This window comes from Pteronotus mesoamericanus, unplaced genomic scaffold (assembly GCF_021234165.1).
Source record: "Pteronotus mesoamericanus isolate MK-2021 breed Mesoamerican mustached bat unplaced genomic scaffold, CSHL_Meso_final contig_214, whole genome shotgun sequence".
Taxonomy (NCBI): Eukaryota; Metazoa; Chordata; class Mammalia; order Chiroptera; family Mormoopidae; genus Pteronotus; species Pteronotus mesoamericanus.
In genome coordinates this window covers 709,775-721,738 of record NW_026555089.1, presented here as the reverse complement: position 1 = coordinate 721,738, position 11,964 = coordinate 709,775, and the positions used below count along the sequence as shown (strand labels likewise).

The 11,964-nt window shown below is 70.5% G+C and overlaps 1 long non-coding RNA gene across 2 annotated transcripts; it reads left to right on the top strand.

The window, feature by feature from the left end:
* Window positions 1-1,105: 1,105 nt before the first annotated feature.
* LOC129068504 (uncharacterized) lies at window positions 1,106-2,504 on the top strand. Of its 2 annotated transcripts, none has more exons than XR_008528926.1 (5): window positions 1,106-1,244; window positions 1,330-1,447; window positions 1,531-1,648; window positions 1,745-1,872; window positions 1,952-2,504. It is a non-coding gene; the product is annotated as an uncharacterized LOC129068504 (long non-coding RNA). The 2 variants fall into 2 exon arrangements; XR_008528925.1 differs by having other exon boundaries at window positions 1,112-1,244; window positions 1,326-1,447.
* Window positions 2,505-11,964: the final 9,460 nt, after the last annotated feature.

The window sequence follows — 11,964 nt, the reverse complement described above, 5'->3', positions numbered from 1 at the left end:
GTTTGCTTGGGCCAAGGATCACCTTGGAAACCTGGAGTCTGGCAGGAGAGGCTGAGGGCTGAGGGTCTGGCCGGGGCCTGGCAGCGCTGTGGGCGCGCGGCGTGGGCTCCTGGAGGCAGGGCCGCGGCAGCGTGGCGCGGGACGGGCCCCAGCCAGGGGCGCGGAAGGACGAGGGGGGAGCCAGACATTCATCCCGGTCAACTTTGGTTTCAGGACGTGGCGGCTGGCGGACACGGGGGAGCCAGAGAGGGGTTCACCCCGGGCCTGGGCGGTGGAGTAGCTGGCAGCCACGGGCAGAGGAGGACAGCGACCTGCCGGGCCAGGTGAGTGCCCTTCCCCTCGCAGCCTCGCTTCCAGGACCTTCTGCCAGAAGGAGTCTCCGGGAGTGAGGACAGCGAGGAGAAGCGGCGGACCCCCGGCAGGGCCGCAGGGCGAAGGCAGGGCGCGAGCGCAGGGGACACCGTCTCGGGGGGAGCCGAGACCGGGCGGGCTGGGGGGCCACAGGCTCATCCCAGGTGGAAAGAGCACTTCAAGAGGGCAGGGCAGGAGATGAGGCAGGGCTGCCAGTGAGGGAGGGGACAGGGGCCCGCAGAGATCCAACACTTGCGGGAACACTCCAGGCCCGGATCGGACAGGTCAGGATAAGACGGGGACTCGGAACACAGCAGGGTCCCCAGCCGCCACCACATCCCACTGCAATTCACTTAGGAGAAGGCACAGGAGGCGCTCTGGCCGGGCCCCCAGGCCCGTGCTGGAGCCCCGAGGGCAGGAGAGCGAGCACGAGGGCACAGTGCGCGGGAATCCGCGGCAGGACAGCACCTGGAGGGCACGGCGGCCGCAGGTCCGGGCTCCCGAGAGATTTCTGCAGCAAGGAGGCTGTGGGAGTCCAGCCTGCAGACGCGCCGTTCCCACGTGGCACTGTGGCCCGGGGCGGGCGCGGGGAAGGCGCGCAGTGGACCTGCTCCCAGGTCGCTGCGTGCCTCCCCCGCCCACCTCCGGGACTGGCATGGCAGACAGTCCAGCACCAGGGGAGTCAAGGACACAGGCGAGACCAGATTAGGCGAGGCGGGCAGGGCGGCGTGAATGAGAGTGGGGGGGGGAGTGTCGGGGCGCAGACAGGCGTGGGGCGCGGCCCCGGGCGGCCACCGAGGAGGGGCACTGGCCTCCAGAGCCTGTGGCCAAGGCGGGCCCGCGGGCGGTGACGGAGCAGGGATCGGCGCCTCTGTGCTCGGACTGGAGACCAGGTGAGTGTCCAGCCCGCCGGCCAGCCTGACCCCCACCCGCGGACTCTGTGCACCAGCCAGAGCCCTTGCCACTGTCCCCAGCCAGGTCTCTAGGGCGGCGACGTGTGTGCCAGCCCCCGAAGGCCGGGCGCCAGACGGTGCTCAGAGCGATAAGACATGGTCCGGTGTGACGAGGAGGACAGCAAAGCCGTCCGGCCTTCCTTGTAAGTGCAGGTACAGGGCGTGGTCCCCAGGCCAGCCCGCTGGGCACGGACACCTCCCTCCTGACCTGTCTTTTCTCCCACAGGACATCTCGGCTGGACCCGTGGGAGCAGAGCGCCCGCCAGGTCTCTGTCCCTCCGCTTTCCGGAAGGAGCCGACATAACCGCTGCTCTCTGGACCTCTAGAACCCTCGACATGACAAGGTGAGATGCCCCTCCTGAGGGGCACGGGGCGGGGGCGGGGGCGCCGGCCAGGGCCGACGCTCACGCTGTCCCCCCCCGCCCGCCCCCCGCCCCTAGAAATGGTGCTACCCAGCTCATGCCTGGGCCTTGGACCCCGGACTTCTTCAAGTCCTTCTAGCTCTGACGCAAGAATATGCTGCACCCGGAACCACTACACCACTCGACTCAGGAATCGGCTCTGGAAGGTGAGCCCGGAGCCCCTTCCGGAAGCCGCCCGCCGCCCGCCGCCCCGACCCCTCCCACATGTCCTGTTGCTCTCCACAGGTTAAGCCAAAGGACCGAGATCGGCGACCAGCACCACCGGAAGCGAGCCGCTCCCACGGCCACACCGCCCGAGCGACCACACCAGCGTCAGCCGCCCCAGCCAGCGCCGAGACGCCGCCAGCGCGCCCCCATCACCATCGCATTCCCTCCTCCCCTCCTTCTTTTCGGACTTTTCTCTGCTTTTTCACTTCTTTCCTTTCTCTTCTGTCCTTTGCTCAGCAGGCTCAGGCCCCCGGGACCCCGTGTCCCCACACCCCCCGATTCAATTTGCACTATAAGTCGTTTGCACTGGTTGGGGTCCCGGCCCCGGCCCTGAGCCCCTGGGCGTGTGTGTGAGCAACTGCTGAGTGTGCCCGGCCCCCTATGGCCGGTGCCGCCCCCGCGACCCCCCACCCGTCCACTGGGGGTAACCGGGTGCGGCAGCGTGTGGGGCCCTGCCCCCCCCTCGCCTAGTCTGGAAGCTCCGAACACCTGGAGCCACCCCAAGCATCCATTGTGCATCTCGCCTGGGTCCCTCCTCACCAGGGCTTCACCAGAAGTCCTGGACTCATCAATAAATTCCGTTACAGAATTCTGGGTCTCCGCTCTGTTCTTGGGGGCGCCTTGGGAGCGGGGGCTGGGGTGGGGGCCATGAAAAGCACATGAGGGACAGAGGAGGGCGGGAGGGAACACGAGGGATGGAAAGAGATCATCGGGCGGGGTGGGCCGTGGGAAGTCACATGACAAGTTCAGTGAGGCTGTGGGACCAGGGGTCCCTGCAGGGAGGGGCGGGGGCTGGGGTGGTGAAGGGGAGGGTGAAGGGGAGGGTGTGCTCCGCCACGAGGGCCCCCTCCGTCCTGCCACGCAGACCACCTCCTGGATGGCCCCCCGGGCCCCCCCCCCGTGCCTGGCCAGAGATCCCAGAGCCTGTTCTAGGGGGTGGGCTTGATGGTGGGGGGCACTCTGGCAGGGGCGGGCGGTGTGCGGCCCCCCCGCCCCGCCTGCCGCTCCACCGCCAGCGCCAGCCCGGCCGGTGCTAGGCAGTCCTGAGAGCCCCCCGCCCCAGGGGACGCAGTGGTGCCCCTTCCTGTTCACCCTCCGCTGTGCTGAGCGCGGGGGGGCGGGGGGGCGGGGTGCAGGGGGCTGCCCAGCTCCAGTGAGGGGGGCTGCGGGGGCCTCAGAGGTGGGGGCGAGCTCCTCCATAATAGCCAGGTGACAGCCGAGCAGCGAGGGGGCAGGGCGAGAGGAAGGGGGAGCGGAGGCCTGCGAAGGGGGTGGCGACGAGTGAAGAGCCGAGGGAGGCGGGGGACGGGAGCGGGGGCTGGAGGGAGGGGGCGCGGGTCTGGCCGCGGGCGCCCTAGGCCCGCCTCAGTGTGCGGTCGGCTGGCGGGGCCGGGGGCCCGCAGGCTGGGCGCGGGCTCCGCCGCTGCGCCCCCCGGCCCCCGGCCCTGGGCCCCGGCCCAGCAGAGGCTGGAACGTGAGGAAGCCGCTGCTGGAAATGAGCCTGGGGTCCTCGGCCCCTCCCTGTGCTCAGAGCCAGGAAATGCCTCAGCCCCAGATAAAGACCAGATAGCGAAGCCTGAGGAACGCGCCCCAGCCCCCTCCCAGAGCCCCGCTGCTGCCCCGTGTCCCTCCCCTCCCGCGCCCCCCCTCGTTCTGGGCCTCGTCCCCCTGGCCTGGCCGAGCGGGGTTGCACAGAGGGAGTCCCAGGCCAGCCGGGCGGGGGTCGCCGCAGCGCGCATTTGGGCATCTGGCGCTGGTGTCCTGGGGTCTCCCGTGTGTCCTCGGGGTCTCCCCGTGCCCTGCAGGCTGTGCCAGGGGCCGGGCCCTGCTCCGGGGCCAGGCCACCTCCTCCTTGGGCTGCCAGCTGGGCCCACTCACCCAAGTGGGCTTTGCAGGGGGCAAAGGAACCGTCCACGAGATGTTAAGAGTTAGGGCCGTAAGCGGCCTTTATTAATAAACATCCGCCTCTGCTCGAGCTTCGCCAAGCGGGGCTGTGGCGATGAAAGCTGGGCAGCCAGGCGGTGGGACAAGGGCAGTGGCCGAGGGTCACGGTGGAGGGGAGGGGGGCAGGGAGAGGGTGGGCTGGAAGCCTCCTCAGGAAAATGCAGGGAATTGGGACCCCAGGAGTGGGTGGGCACCCCCCGAGGGTCCTGGAGTCAGCAGGGCTGCTTCCGCGGGGAGCCGTGGCCCTCTCCTGGTCCCCGGGGACACAAGGCACGCCTGCGCACACTCCGGGGCCCCCACCTGGGCCCCGAGGCCCTGAGAAGGCATGCACGGGGCTTGGAATGCGGGAGGGTGGGGCGCTCCCCACACCCACCGGAGAGAACGCGGAGGCCCCAGGCCCCCGCCATCGGCCCCCTTTGAATGCACCAGCCAGGGTCTGCAGCGGGTGGGGCGCCTGTGTTTTTCAGCTTTCAGGGCTGGTTCCAAGCAGCGGAACCGGGAGGGAAGGACCCCAGGGCCTGCAGGGGCCCCGCAGAGGCGTGGGGCCACCTGCGGGGGCCGGAGGCGGGCGGGGGCGAGAAGCCACAGGCCAAGGCCTGGCTCTGCAAACAGGCCGTGCGCCCCGCGCCTCGCCCAGGGCTGGGAAAACAGGCGCACCCGCCCCGCGGAGCCCTCCGAGGAGCTGGGGACCGCGCGGTGGAATGTTTACCTTCGGCCCAGCCCGATTTCCTGCTTTTTAGAAAAGGGGCTTAGAGAGGGTTGTCAGACTGGCTCCTGGCGCCCTCACCACCCAAAGGCACTTTCAAAACGCCCCCGAGCTGAGTTAAGTGTCCTGGAGCAAACAGGGGCTTGAATTTCACTTCCAAGCCCCAGCCGGGGCGGGGGCGGGGGGCCGCGGCCACTGTCGAGCGGGCGGGAAGTCTGGGGGGAGGCATGTCTGAGGCGGGGGAGACCGGGCCCCAGGCCGGGCCGCCCCTCCCCCACGCAGCTCCCGGCTCGCCAGGGCCAGGCCTTCACACCGGGGCCCTCCCGCCGGCCGGCCACTGGGGAGGGCAAGGCCAGTACCCCCAGAGGACAGGAAACAGGAGTTGACTTTCTGTGTCCATGTGTCCCGTGCCCGTGGGTGTTCATGTTGCCGTGTTCACATGGGTACACACGTACGCATGTCCGCACGTCCCTGTGTACCCTGCTCCCATGTGTGTCCACACATGTGTCTTGCATTCGCACGAGTACCCATGTGTTCACACGTGCACGTCCATGTGCCCCTGTGCAATCCTGTGTGTCCACATGTGTCTCTGTGTATCTGCACGTGTCCACGTGTGCCCCTCTGTGTTCACGTGTCTGTGTGTGTCCATGTGTGTGTCCATGTGTTTTCCACATGTGGGTCCCCATGTCCCCATGTGTCTCTGTGTGCCCATGTGTGTGCCCTTGTGTGTCCGCGTGTATGCCCGCGTGCCCGTGTGTCCATGCGTGTGCGCCCCCCAGCAGGCCCGCGGCCCGTGTGCAGCCCTGAGGTCCCGCCGCCCGGCCTGGGCACACGCGCCACTGTGCAGCCGTGGCTGTTGGGGAGGCCCTCTCTTCACGGCCGTGCTGTTGTGCTGCAGACGTGGCCGTGGGTCCTGTTCTGCTTGGGAACACTCTGTGGGGCCTGCTGACTTTTGTGTGGCCCGGCCCCGTGTGGGACCAGCGTCCCCTGGAGGGTGGACATCTGACTCTGGCTGTGTGTGTCTCGTGCCTTTATGTGGCTTCGGTCTCGGTCTGGATTTAATGACCCAGGAGCCCACTTTCGGGCGGGGATTGGGGACAGCTGGGGGCGGGGCGGAGCCAGGACACTTGTTACACCGCTGAATGGGGACAGAGAAAAGGCTCACAGCACAAAGGAGATGGAATCCCTGAAACAGGCCTGCGGAGAGGCCGGGCCCTGGCTCCGCGCACGCTGGGAGGTCTGGGGGGCTCCTGAGGGCCCTCGCCCCACCCTGGGCTCCGGGCTCCAGGGGAGACCACAGCCCCCGCCCCCCCAGAGCTGGGGGTGGCGGCTGCACCCAAAGCGGAGGGCGCAGAGAGCCCAGGCGGGGCTGCAAGGTCCCCGCCAACACGAGCCAGGAGCCACGGCCACCGGCTCCAGGCCTACCGGGCTCAGGCAGGTCTTCGCCTGGTGCCCTCGCCTCCGCTCGTGCGCAGCATCCACGCGAGCGTCGCACCGGGCGAGCCCAGGCAGCCAAGGGTCCCCCAGAGCCTCGTGGCCCTGAGCGGGGACAAGAGCTTCTGGGAGGAGCAGGCCGGGCTCCGGCGTCCCTGGGCCCCACTGCCCACGCCGGCCACCCCGCTCTCCTCCTCCCTGCCCCTCTCCTTCCCTCCCTTCTCCGGCCCTCTCCCCAGCCTGCACCTGGTGACACGGTCGGTCGGCCCCTTCCCAGAGGCGGGGGACCCAGCAGGGCCCCTTCCTGGAAGCCCACCTGCAGGCCGGCTTGCTGGGAAGGGGCCTCGCCCGCGCCCCCGCCCGCCCCACGCCGCTTCCTGGAAGCGGTCACTGGATATTCTGCTCCGTGTCAGCGCCGTGCTCGCAGAAAGCAGACACTGAGCTCCTTGTCCTCCAGGCGCCCGCGCTCCATCACGGCACACCTGGCCGGACGCAGGCGGGAGCCCAGGTCCGCAGGGAGCGGCCGGGGCCTGGGGCCGGACCAGCAAACAAACATGGGCGCCAAGCGCAGGGGCCCCCTGTTCCCACTTCTCCCCAAAGCCCCCACCCGCTCCACGTGCCCCCCGGCGCCTTCGCCCTGCCGGGCAGGGAGGCAGCTCTGTGCACGGGCTCCGGCGGGGGTTGTGGGGGGCGGGGGGCGCGCAGGCCCTCGGGGCCGTGGGGGTGCAGGGCCTGGGTTCCCACTGCCTGGAACACAAGAGCCCGGGGTTAGGCTCGGTGGGAGCCCGGGGGGCTGGAGCCAGAGGAGGAGGGTGTGGTGGGCTAGGACGGAGCCGGACACCGGCTCTCTTTGCACGCAGGGCGGGAGGAGGGCCCCCCCAGGGCTGGGAAGGGTGGGGGTGACGAGCTGCAGCAGCGCTTGGAGCCTGTGGGTCTGGTATGCGGCCCGGAGGGTGGGAGGAGGGAGGCAGGATGGCGGGAAGACCATTCCCTGGGCTGGGGCCTGAGCAGGGAGCAGCAGGAGGGAGAGGGGGCGGGGTGGCTGGAACGGAGGCCCGGAGGCCAGCTCTGGGGCTCGGCGCTGCCTGGGCCGGGCTGGGCTGGGGGCGCGGAGTGGGGAGCAGGACCAGGAGGGGGCCGCAGACGCTCCCGGGAGGCGGCCGGGGCTGCGGCCTTGGGGGGGCCGTGAGTGCGGGAGGGGGGCGAGAGAAGACAGGGGCATGGCCCGCAGCGTTAAGGGGCGCTGGGGGACAGGGCGGCCCCCAGGCCTCGCCCCTCCCTGCCTCTCTGGAGAGACGTGCAGGGCGTGGGGCCCCGGGGAAGCCAGGGCCCCTTGGGTTTACTCAGGTGGCTTTCAGGTCACGCCCTGTGGGGCTGGGGCCCCCCGAGTGGGAGAGACACACAGAGACCCGGCGGCGCCCCATGGGCCGACGGTGATGCCACCCCTGTGTCAACATGCAAGGCCTGCAGGGTCCATGGAGCGGGACTGGCCGCCCCAGGTCCCGCCCCACGCCCCACACACTGGCCCACTGTTCTGGGGGCTGGGGTGGGGGCCGCGCCTGGCGCCCTGGTGCTGCCTCTTCCGCCTGCCCCCACATCCTGGTGCTCCCACCGGCTGCGGGGGGTCCACAGGCCTGGCCTCCACCCCTTTCCCTCCAGAGGGCCTGGGGTGCAGGCCTGTGGCTGGGGGGCCACAGAGGGGCCTCTGGGGTGGGACTCAGGCTGAACGCTGGTGAGGGGGCTCCAGCGGGCCCCTCCAAACAGGGGCCAGCCCTCCACAGACCCCTGAAAAGCCAGAGGAGACACCTCCCCTGTCCCCACGCTCTGGCTGACCCTCTGGGGTCTCAGGCCACTGGTCAGAGGCAGCCCCCAGGAGCAGGGACTGCCGCCAGGCTGCTCTGTCTCCGGGAGGCTGGTGGGCGGTCTGGGACGGGGAGGACCGGACAAGGCCTGCGGGCCTTGCTTCCCAGAGCCCCTGCCGTGGCGGGGTCCAGGAGGGGCCCCCTCAACAGACGGCACCCTGCCTGTCAGGCTGCGGAAACCCCGGGGAGGCCAACACGGGGGGGTGCAAAGCCGCTGCATGCAGGCCGCTTTGGCCCGGGGAGCCTGCTGCCAAGCGTCCACCGTCCCGAGGGCACGGGAGCCCTTCCTGAGAGCTTCTGGGGCCCCCGAGGAATGTCGGGCTGGGGCGGCACAGGAAGCCTGGGACGGGGGACCTGGAGGTGGGGGGTGCCCCTCCGGGGACCCGTCTCCGAGGGCTTCGGAACCCGTAGGACAGTGCGCCCCGGCGTGCTGGTCGGGGACAGGCCTGAGAGACGCCGCCTGTGGCTGTGGCCTTGGCCGTGGCCGTGGGTGGTGTGTTGAGGGGAAGGCAGGGGTCTGCTGCCCCCCTTCCTGTTCTCCACAGTCACTCCGTGTTTGTCAGCCTCTGTCACCAGGGAAGGGGGTGGTGAAGGAGGGGACAGAACCCCCTGCACCCCCCAGGCCAAGCTCCCCTGGGCTGCCTGTGCCTGCCTGCCTGCCGGCGGCACCTTCTCCTTCCCCGGGGCCCCAGATCCCCGCCCCCACGGTCTCCCAGCCCCTCCGCCCCGTACAGGGTTCCCGTCGGCCAGAGCTGAAGCCCCGTCTGCCCCGCTTCCGTCGCCCCAAGCCCCCCTTTGGGGGTGAAGGACCTCACCCTGGGACATGGGGCAGAGGGCATGTGTGCCAAGAGTGGGCCCCGGGGGACACGTGGCTGTTTGCAGATCAGGAGGCGGCTGAGATAAAGCGGCTGTTTTCCTAGTTGGAACAGAGCCAAGGGGGCCGGGGGCCGGGGCCGCCCGGGGGTCAAGGGTAGGCTGCTGCTTCAGGCTCGCCTCCCAGGCTGCTCTGGTCTCCCGGCTGTTGCTCAACAAGGTCCCCACCACAGGGCGGTGGCAGGAGGGGGGCTGAGTGCCACCCCACCGTGAGACAGTCCCCTGTCTGCTCCCAAGACCCCTCCCCCCCAGGTAGCCCCAGAGCGTTCTGGGGTATCAGCCTCCCACATGCGACAGCAACCTAATTAAGGCCGGGCTTCCTGGGTCCCGAGATGTCAGTGGGCACGACCCTGCCCAAGGGCTGCCAGCCTGAGACAGTGGCCCGGACAACGGGAGGGAGGCCGGGACAGCAGAGTTACGGGCTGACACACTCTCAAGTCGTGGTGAACGCTATGGGAGAAGCGAGGAGGGACCTTGGGGGCTGGGTGGGGGGATGTCAGGAAATGGAGCCTCAGATGGAATTTCAGACCCCCGGCCGGAGGCTCCGCTGGCCTGGGAGCCCCGGGGCTGGAAACCGACCCTGCCTGGGCCTCGGGGGGCGGCACGGGGGTGCCGAGAGCCACCCAGGCTCCCCGTCCGCGGCGGGGTGTCGCACCCAGGCGAGCAGGCTGGGCGCCACGCTCGGCCCTGCCAGGCCGGCCGGAGGGCTGCGGCCGCCCCGCACAAAGCGAGCCCACGGTCAGGGCGGCCCCAGGCGGCTGCGCTCCCTGCCATCCATCACGAGGCTGTCACGCAGGAATGCGCTCCAGACGCGCACTCCCTCTGGCTGAGGCCCCTGCCGCTCCGGCTCCCCGGTCTGCCCCCTCCGCGCACCCTCCGCCGGTCCCGGGGTCCCCATCCCCCTGCCGCTGCTGCCGCCCGGGGCTCCCCCTTTTCCGGCCTGGTCTTAGGGGGACACGGGGGTGTACACCCAAGTTAGCTCGGGGAGCCCTGGCCTCCTCGGGAGCCCTGGGTGCACCCGCTGGGTGTCGTCTCAGAAAGGGGGGTGTCCCGCGGCCCTCCCGGCCAGGCTCTTGGGTGGAGAGCAGGCAGCTGCCCCCCTCGGCCAGCTCCACAGGCCTGGAACTTCGGGAACAGCGCTGAGGGCTGGGGTCCCAGCGGCGGGGGGGGCGAGGGGGTGGGTTGTAAGCTCTGCGCACCCCCCGGGCCAGGCCAAGCACAGGGAGTGACTTGGAGGGGGGCGGGAAGCCCAGCGGGACCCCAACCGGGGCCGTCCCTCCCCAGGAACCTCTTGGAACACGGAGTTTGAGGACAAAGGATGACCAGGCCCCTCGGGCAGCGCTGGGGAAGCCCCGGAAAGCGGGGTTTGGCCAGGAGCCGCCCGCTGACCCTCGCTCCGCCTGCCGCCCGCTCAGCTGCTGCCGGCGGAGGCTGCCCGCCTGCTCTGCTGTTGGCCTTGGCTCCTCGGGGCCCCACGTCCATCACACACAGGCTTGTCCCCCCGTTTTTTATTTTGACACTTGAGCTGACAACTGTCTAGGGAAGAGGAGCGGACAGCCGGGTCTGTCCCAGTGATGGTCACCCACAACTGGCCCCACAGGAGCGGCCGTCGCTCTGGCCAGAGCCCTCGGTCCTCCCGAGCCAGCCCCTGCCCACTCCTGGGGGGTCTCGGGGCTGCTCCAGACAGGAGGCCCGCCGGGTCCCACGCTTGGGGCTCTCTGGCCTCCAGCTGCCCCAAAGGAGGTGTGCTCTGACATCGGGGTCCCCGGCGGCGGGGCTGTGTTTCATCCGTGGCCGAGAGCGGGACTCAGGGAGACTCGGGGACAGGGCCGGTCGCGTGGCAACCACAGGCTGCGCGGCCGCACGCTGGCGCCTGGCTCGGGGCCATACTCTGATGGGGCAGTGAGCGGGTGCCCTCGACCTTCTCAGTGTGCAGATGAGGAAACTGAGGCACCAAGAGGCGGAGGGTGACCCTGAGCTCCCAGAGCCACTGCGAGAACCGCCCAGGTGTGGGGGACCTCCAGATCCAAGGTCCCCACCCCCCTGCGGCTCTGCACTCGCTGGCTCGAGGCGGAGGGTGCTGACCAGAGGTCCCCACGGCAGAATGGCCCCACCTCCCACAGGCAGGGGCCTCTGCAGGAGGAACTTTCTGGAAGGTCAAAGGCTTCCGAGGTGCAGCTTGCGGAGGAGGGCAGGTGCCTGCAGTCCCACCGTCCGCCCCCTCCCCAGCCCGGACGGAGGGTGCGGCCTGTGTGAGCTCCGGAACACCCCGCCGGGGGCGAAGTCCGGGGCACTGACCTGGAGCTCAAACAGGGCCGGCTGGGCCCCCGGGGGGCGGGGGGGCGGGGGGCTCACCAAACAAGGTGAAGGGTAACACACCTGCCCCGGGGGCGAGCAGGGCCCCCTCGCGGCCACACGCACTCCAGGTCCTTCATGGGCGTCCGGCCCGAGGGGCCCCTGTGGCCGCGGCCCTCTGCCCGGCTGCCCGCTCGCTCTCTCGGAGGGCGCTCAGCCCCGAGGGCATTTCGTGCCTCACGCTGCAAGCCCGCTGCCCCCTCGCCCATGCCCCCCGAGCGTCTGCAGGCTCCCCGGGGCGGCGGGGCTGGGCGGCCGGACGGTTCTGGCCGTTCTGAGGTGGGCCTAGCGTGGGGGCCGGGGGTGCCCCGTGAGAGGTGCCCCCCAGGCAGCTTCTGGGGGGTGCTGGGCCCAGGCACAGGTGGGGGCGTGTGCTCCCGAGCCAGAGCTCCGTCCTCCCACCCGTCCTCGTGCCGGAGATGGGAAGGGGTGCCTGGTGCCCTCTGGGCAATGTCATCCTGCTTCTAGAAACTTCTCAGGGGACTGTCAAAGCTTCGAGCCCCCAGGCGGCTGGGTCCCTTGCCCATGCTGCCCCAGGGTGCCCCAGGCGCCGGCCTTCCAGGCAGCGGGAGGCCAGCCGCTGGGAGAGAGCGCCCTGCGGCCCGCCCCGCCCGCTGCTCCCCGAGAGGCCTGGGCTCAGACGGCCCCTGGAGGGGGAGGCTGGGTCTGGTTCCAAGAGAAGAAAGTGCCACGTTGCCTTAGCAGAGGCCGCCCTTGGGGGAGGACCTGGTGCTGCACGACCCCTGCCCAGGACGCCACTGAGCCTCCGGCCCCAAGGCCTTGGGCGCCGGCCTTCGCAGCCGCGCGCAGGCCGGGGGTGGGGGGGCGTCCCACATGGGACGCTAGTCGGGGTGTGG